We start from the raw sequence: 8,728 nt of genomic DNA on the forward strand, positions 1-8,728 counted from the left end.
GAATGTGCAACATTTTATAAAGAGAAATACCTGACAGAGTAAAATTTGAAAGAGGTTCCACCCAGCATGAAGAGAGGGAAAGAAGCAGTAAGAAGTCACGTGTACTTGTGGGGCTTGGATGCAGGTGAGCTTATTAGGATGCTACAGGAGGCAACAAACACAGGCATGCAATAAGGCTTAAAGATGTCTAACAATAAATCAAATGTCAATGGGAGTTTAAGTTTCTTTCATATGTTCCTCATAACCCCAAATAGAAGGAAAATAAACAAACATAAATGATTCATGGGTTAAAGATGCAATCACAAGGAAAATGAGGAAATATTTTTAACTGAATGACAATGAAAATACAACATATTAAAATTTCTAGGATGCAGCTAAGGCAGTGCTTATAGGACAACTTTTATCTTATTAAAAGAAAGAAGATCTGAAATCAATGACCTAAGCTTCCTTTAAGAACTGAATTAGAAGAGCAAAGCAAGCCCATGACCATAAAAGCAAAGAAATAATAAAGATAAAAGCAGAAATTAACAAGTGAGAAAAGAGATAGATAATGGAAAAATTATCAAAGTGAAAAAGTACTTCTTGGAAAGTTCCAACAAAACTGAGAAACCTTAGCTAGACTGATCCAGGACTAAAGAACCCAAGTCACCAATATCAGGAATGGAAAGATGCTAACACCACCGACCCTAAAGGCATTAAAAGGGTAATAAAATAACATTTTAAATAATTCTGACCACCAAGATGAAATGAGGAAAGTTCTCAAAAAATACAATTTGTAGTATTAACTGATGCCCCAAAAGGCAAGTATCCACAACACATATATCAGATAAATGGTTTGTATCCAGAATATATCTATAGATCCACCACAGCTTATTAACAAGAAGACAAACTACCAATTTTAAAATGAGACAAGATTTGAAGAGATCTTTACAAAATAAGACACATAGGCAATAAGTACATGAAAAGATAAATTTATATCAGTCATCAGGGAAATGAAAACTAAAAGTATAATAATTTACAACTACACACTCACCAGAATGATCACAGTTTTTAAAAGCTACCTTTCTAAGTGTTGGAGAAATTGTGGAGAAATTGGAACTCATATTGTGAGAAGGTAGAATGGTATAACCATTTTGGAAAACAGTTTGGCAATTCCTTATAAAATTAAACATACACTTACCATATAAACCAGCAATTCCATGCCTGTTTACTGAAGAGAAGACTTGTACATGAATATTGATAGCAGTTTCATTCATAATAAAGTCTAGAACAACTCAAATGTCAATTAACAGGTGAATGGATACACAAATTTTAGTATATCCACTCAGCAAAAAAGAAGAAATGATGGTGTGGTCACTCACCTATAGCCAGACATTCTGGAATGTGAAGTCAAGTGAGCCTTAGGAAGCATTATTATGAACAAAGCTAGTGGAGGTGATGAAATTCCAGCTTAGTTATTCCAAATCCTAAAAGATGATGCTGTGAAAGTGCTGCACTCAATATGCCAGCAAATTTGGAAAACTCAGCAACAACCACAGGGCTGAAAAAGGTCAATTTTCATTCCAATCCCAAAGAAAGGTAATGCCGAAGAATGCTCAAATTACCATATAACTGCATTCATTTCACATGCCAGAAAGATTATGCTCAAAATTTTCAGCTAGGCTTCAGCAGTATGTGAACAAAGAACTTTGAGATGTACAAGCTAGATTTAGAGAAAGCAGAAGAACCAGAGAGCAAACTGCCAACATACACTGGATCATAGAAAAACCAAGGGAATGCTGAAAAAAAAAAAACTGCTTCACTGACTATGCTAAAGCCTTTGACTGTGTGGATCACAACAAACTGTGGAATATTCTTAGTGAGATGGGAATACCTGACCACGTTACCTGTCTCCTGAGAAATCTGTATGCAGGACAAGAAGCAACAGTTAGACCTGGACATGGAACAACAGACTGGTTAAAAACTGGGAAAGGAGTACATCAAGGCTGTATTTTGTCACCCTGCTTATTTAACTTATATGCAGAGTACATCATGTGAAATGTGAGGCTAGATGAATCAGAAGCTGGAATCAAGATTGCCAGAAGAAATATCAACAACCTCAGATTTGCTGATGATACCACTTTAATGGCAGAAAGTGAAGAACTAAAGAGCTTCTTGAAGGTGAAAGAGGATAGTGAAAAAGCTGGCTTAAAACTCTACATTCAAAAAACTAAGATCATGGCATCTGGTCACATCATTTCATGGCAAGTAGATGGGGAAAATGTGGAAAGAGAGTGTCAGATTTCACTTTCTTCGTCTCCAAAATCAATGTGGATGGTGACTGCAGCCATGAAATTAAAAGACGCTTGCTCCTTGGAAGAACAGCTATGACAAACCTAAATATTGTATTAAAAAGCAGAGACATAACTTTGCCAACAAAGGTCCGTACAGTCAAAGCTATGATTTTTCCAGTAGTCACATCTCCAGATGCAAGAGTTGGACCATAAAGACAGCTAAGCACCAATGAAATGTTGCTTTCGAACTGTGCTGGAGAAGACTCTTGAGAGTCTTCTCATGGACAGCAAAGAGATCCAACCACTCAATCCTAAACGAAATCAACCCTGAATATTCATTGGAAGGGCTGGTGCTGAGGCTGAAGCTCCAATACTTTGGCCACCTGTGGCAAAGAACTGGCTCACTGGAAAAGACCCTGATGCTGGGAAAGACAGGGCAAGAGGAGAAGTGGGCGACAGAGGATGAGATGGTTGGATGGCATCACTGACTCTATGGACAAGAGTTTGAACAAAATCAAGGAGATAGTGAAGGACAGGGAAGCCTGGTGTGCTGCAGTTCATGGGGTTGCAAAGAGTCAGACACAACTCAACAGCAACCTATAGGGATAGAAAGTAGCTCAGTGGTAGCCTAGGATGAAGGGAAAGTATACTGTCTACACAGGGCATGGTGAAACTTTTAGAGAGATAAGGAATTACTTGCAGATGTAGTTATCTGAATCGATACACTTGTTAAAATTCAGGGGATTGTGCCTAAAATTAGTGCATGTAAATTATAACTCAGAGTTGAGTATAAAAAATCCTTCCACAAGGAAAACCCCAAGCCCAGATAGTTTCACTGGTTTTTATTAAATATTTAGGAAGAAATCATACCAATCTTACACAAGTGCTTTCAGGAAATAGGGGAGGCAACACTTCTCAGCCATTTTATGGGACCAACGGTACCATGATACTGAAACCAAACCCATTACAAAAAAACCCTCCAGGTCAATATTCTCCATGAAGAGATAAAATATTAATAAACTGCATGCAATATGTAAAAATGATAATACATCATGACCAACAGGGGAGTTTATCTCCCAAACAGAAGATAGGCTTAATATTTGAAAATCAGTGGATAGAGTCCAGTTTGTTAACTAAAGAAAAGAGAAAAAAAAATAAATGTGGCAGAAAATTTTGTAGGCACTCGAGAATACCTTTTAAAAGATTCTCTCTCCAGCTGAATCTTGTCTAATATGAGTTAATATTGACTCGACCCCACCTGCCAATTTACCCCACGCCTAATCACTGGCTGTTTTTTAAAAGAGCTTTCCATTATCAGTACCCCAGGCCCATGCCTGCACTGCATGTGAGGGTCAGAACAGGTTTTCAGATGAAGACCTTTGATGAAGGTCTTCAGAAGATGAAGTCAGAAATCACCTTTGCTTTCTGACTACTTTGTTAGAAGATTTTGTCTGTAGAAAGGGTTTGCATTGCTGTGGCAATCTCACTGGATTCTGGGATTTGCTGCATTTTATTTTTTTGATGAGAAACATCCAGATACTAGCCCCAGACAAGGAGAATTCCTGTCTGATACTCCTCTCCTCCCAAAATCTTAGATGCTAATGAAACATGAGGCACACCAGAGGCATCCAAAAATCACCACAGCCAGACTTTGCATTTAACAGCCACCCTGAAATCAGGAACCTGTTCTCAGTAAACTCCAGGCAACACAACTCAGCTTCTGTTCTTCCAAACCTGATTACTTACCTAAGTCCCTGAAGCCAACGTGAGTCTCTCTCTCTGTACTTTTGAAGAAGCTTCAGCAAAGCTCCTGACACCAAGACGACCATTATAGCAGAATTTCTTTCACCAGAGAACTCAGCACCACAAATTCCAACTCGAGGTGCCCAGAGAGGGCCTACCATGCGGCTTCTCTCACCAGTGATAAATGGGAAATGCCTGCAAGAGCCTGGAGACGGGTCTAAACTACCTGGCTAGCCAAGGCAGGTGGGAGAAGCATCTAGTGACTGCCTTGTAGCAACTCAGAAGGAATCAACCTTCATCAAGAACTCACCCAAGATGGCGATCCAAGAGATGCCTGAGAAACCTCTGTGCATTTGTTGGAGAGTCAGAATTCAGGACTTTGAATTGTTCATCCCCAGGGCCAGTCTTTGTACTAGACTGGCTTCCTGTGTGTTCTTGCAGCAGTCCCTGAGTATTCTCCTGGCTTCCTCACCGCCTGCTGCTGTCAATAACTAGAGTGGCCATAAAATTTATCATCCAAACTGGGACACTTGTGAATGTAAAGTGGGTGCTATGAAGTATTACAGTATGACACCAGGTATAAGCTGGGACTATCCCAGGAAAACCAGGACATATGGTCACTCTAATGATGACTTCTCTGGCCAAGGAGTTCTCTTTCTTAAAACTAACTGAAGAATCATGGTCACCACACCATTTTTTTTGCTGCCCCCACAAAAATGCAGGTAGGCTTTTCATTTTAAGGGCTTTATTTCTAATCATTAGAAGTAAATTGACAATGATAAGTTTAAAAAAAATCAGAGAAAATTAAAAGAATATTAATTTTCTAATTTATGGTCTGTGAATAGCCAAATACCCTGAGATGGCAACTAAAATTTCATTGACTTTAGTTCTAGATTTTATTTATTTTTCTTTATGTAAATGACAACTTATTCTTGCAGACACATCACATGTGTATTGTGAAAAATAAGAAAATATTGACAAACCAAAACTACAAAATAAAACACATATACCTAGAAATTACTGCTACTGAGTGATGTCAGCAAAAACAGTGGGCTAAGAACCTCAAAATTCTCTCTTCTGCAAAAACAATGGAAAACTAGCAAAAATAATCAGAATCAATTTTTTTCAGAACTCTGGAAATTAAATAGTTACAGTAATCCAAAAAGTATTTATTTTTAAAAAAGCTAAATCTCAGTAAGAACTGAGGTTTGTATAATAATTTAATTTGCCCTATTCCAATGCATGTCTTTCCAGCTCCACGGTTGTCTTGGAAACCAACACTTCACAATTACAGTGAAAACCCACCGCCTGGCAGCTACTAGAGGGGCAGAATGGAGCTGGAGCTCCTTCAAAGCTCACTCATAAAGAATTGTCATAATCTGATCTACCTGGTGGATCCTGGGAGATCTCACCTGCGAGGTTGGTTTTATTTGACTGACTCAGGGTTCATCTAATGCCAAAAACCTTTTCCCCAAGACAATTATCAAAAACAATTAGAGGTACTTGTTAAACTTCACAACTGCCTCATCCATTGGATAATGGATGGGGCAAATAACAGACTAACCAAAACACTTAACAGGAAAATTTGACAGTGAAACAATATGTAAAAATATTCCTGGATATCTAGAAGGCCACGTGTATATATTGGGTTGTGCTCATACCCAGGGCTGTGCATATATTTAGCAAAGACCTTAAGAACTAATTTTTACTGACCTTGAGTCTCTGCAAGCAGAAAGTGAAGTGAAAGTTGTTCAGTTGTGTCTGAGTCTTTGCAATCCATGGACTGTAGTCCATGGAATTCTCCAGGCCAGAATACTAGAGTGCGTAGCCTTTCTCTTCACCAGGGGATCTTCCCAATCCAGGGACTGAACCCAGGTCTCCCGCATTGCAGGCGGATTCTTTACCAGCTGAGCCACAGGGGAAGTCCAAGAATACTGAAGTGGGTAGCTTCTCCCTTCTCCAGCGGATCTTCCTGACCAGGGAATTGAACTGAGGTCTCCTGCATTGCAGGCAGATTCTTTATCAACTGAGCTATCAGGGAAGCCCGAGCAAGCAGGAAGTGAAGGCAAAGGAAGAATTTTCAACTGCCTAGCTGAGTGTTGAAGAAGTGCCCCAACATACACACTGAACTCTTCTGCAAAGACTGGAAGGCTTATTGATTCTAGAAATGTCTGCCTATTATTAGCTGACCACTAAGCAAAGAATATAGACTTTACAGAATTTGTTCAGAAAAGTCATTAAACAAACAATAACAAATAGAAACAGCAATGACAAACCCTGGGGAGAGGAGAGAATCTGATTTAAAGATTATATTCCAGATTGCCAATCTGAATTCCGGTTTGCCATTATTATTTTAAATGTCCAATTTTCATAAAAAATTGAGAGAAGAAAATAAATATGAACATAGGGTCAATTCAGTTCAGTTCAGTTCAGTTCAGTCTCTCAGTCGTGTCTGACTCTTTGCAACCCCATGAATTGCAGCACGCCAGGCCTCCCTGTCCATCACCAACTCCCAGAGTTCACTCAGACTCATGTCCATCGAGTCAGTGATGCCATCCAGCCACCTCATCCTCTGTCGTCCCCGTCTCCTCCTGCTCCCAATCCCTCCCAGCGTCAGAGTCTTTTCCAATGAGTCAACTCTTCACATGAGGTGGCCAAAGTACTGGAGTTTCAGCTTTAGCATCATTCCTTCCAAAGAAATCCCAGGGCTCATCTCCTTCAGAATGGACTGGTTGGATCTCCTTGCAGTCCAAGGGACTCTCAAGAGTCTTCTCCAACACCACAGGTCAAAAGCATCAATTCTTCAGCACTCAGCCTTCTTCACAGTCCAACTCTCACATCCATACATGACCACAGGAAAAACCATAGCCTTGACTAGACGGACCTTTGTTGGCAAAGAAATGTCTCTGCTTTTGAATATGCTATCTAGGTTGGTCATAACTTTCCTTCCAAGGAGTAAGCGTCTTTTAATTTCATGGCTGCAGTCACCATCTGCAGTGATTTTGGAGCCCAGAAAAATAAAGTCTGACATTGTTTCCACTGTTTCCCCATCTATTCCCCATGAAGTGATGGGACCAGATGCCATGGTCTTCGTTTTCTGAATGTTGAGCTTTAAGCCAACTTTTTCACTCTCCACTTTCACTTTCATCTGTTAAGGGGTTAGCTGCACTTTGATATAAATGAAAATGAAAACACAGCATATCAAACCTCTTGGGATGCAACGAAAGCAGTCCTCATATGCAAGCGTAGAGTTTAAATTGTTATATTTAAAAGAATAAAGTTTTCTTGACAACAACCTAACCTCCCATATTGTAAAACTAGTAAAAGAGAGCAATCTAAAGCCAAAGCAAACACGAAGATAGAAATAATAAAGCTTGAAAGTGAAGTCACTCAGTTGTGTCCCGAATCTTTGCAACCCCATGGTCTGCCAGGCTCCTCTGCCATTGGAATTCTCCAGGCCAGAATACTGGAATGGGTAGCCATTCCCTTCTCCAGCGGATCTTCCCAGCCCAGGGACTGAGCCCAGGTCTCCCGGACTGCATGTGGATTCTTTATCATCTGAGCCACCTGGAAAGCCCAAGAATACTAGAGTGGGTAGTCTATCTCTTTCGAACCGGGGTCTCCTAAATTGTAGGTGGATTCTTTACCAGTTGAGCTACCAGGGAAACCCCTGGTAAATAATGGAGCTTAGACCTGAAATAAATGAAATAGACAATAGAAAAATAATAGAGATAATCAATGAAACAAAAAGTTGGTTCTTTGAAAAGATCAACAAAATTGACAAAATTAGCTAGACTGACCAAGAAAATATGAGGTCACTCAAATTACTAAAATCAAGAATGAAAGACAGACAATACTAGTGTCTCACAGAAATAAAAAATGATTATAAAAATTGTTCTATGAATAATCGTATGCCAAAAAATTAGGCAGCCTAGATAAGATGCACACATTCCTAGAGAGACACAAACTATCAAACTGACTGAAGAAGAAATAGAAATTTTGAATAAACCTATAACAAGTAAAGAGATTGAATTAATAATCAAAAACTTCCTACAAAGAAAAGCCCAGAACCACATGGTTTTATCAGTGAATTCTACCAAATATGTAAAGAAGAATTAACATCAGTCCTTTACAAACTGTTGCAAAAAATACAAGACGAAGGCACACTTTCCAACTCATTCTATGAGGCCAATATTAACCTAATACCAAAACCAGACAAAGATATTTAAGAAAACTAAAGATCACTATCCCTTAAGATCTTAGACACAAAAGTTCTCAATAAATACCAGAAAATTGAATCTTGCCACATGGAAGAAGGCTTATACACTATGACAGAATATGTTTTGGTTCAATGTATGAAAATCAATGTAACACATTATATTAATAGAATGAAGCACAGTACCATATGATCATATGATCATCTCAATAGATACCAGAACAAGCATCTCACAAATGTCAACACCCTTTCATAATAAAAAACACTAAAAAAGCTATAAATAGAAGAGAACTTCCTCAGTCTGATAAAAGGGCATCTACAAAACCCCCTCAGAAGACATACTTAATGGTGAAAGACTGAAAGCTTTTCTCCCTAAGATCAGGAACAAGACAAGGGTGTCTGCTGTCAACACTTCTAATCCACATAGTACTGGAGGTTCTAGCCAGCACAATTAAAAAAAAAAAAAAAAGACACACAGATTGGGAAGGAAAAGGTA

This window comes from Bos mutus, chromosome 4 (genome assembly GCF_027580195.1).
Source record: "Bos mutus isolate GX-2022 chromosome 4, NWIPB_WYAK_1.1, whole genome shotgun sequence".
Classification (NCBI taxonomy): Eukaryota; Metazoa; Chordata; class Mammalia; order Artiodactyla; family Bovidae; genus Bos; species Bos mutus.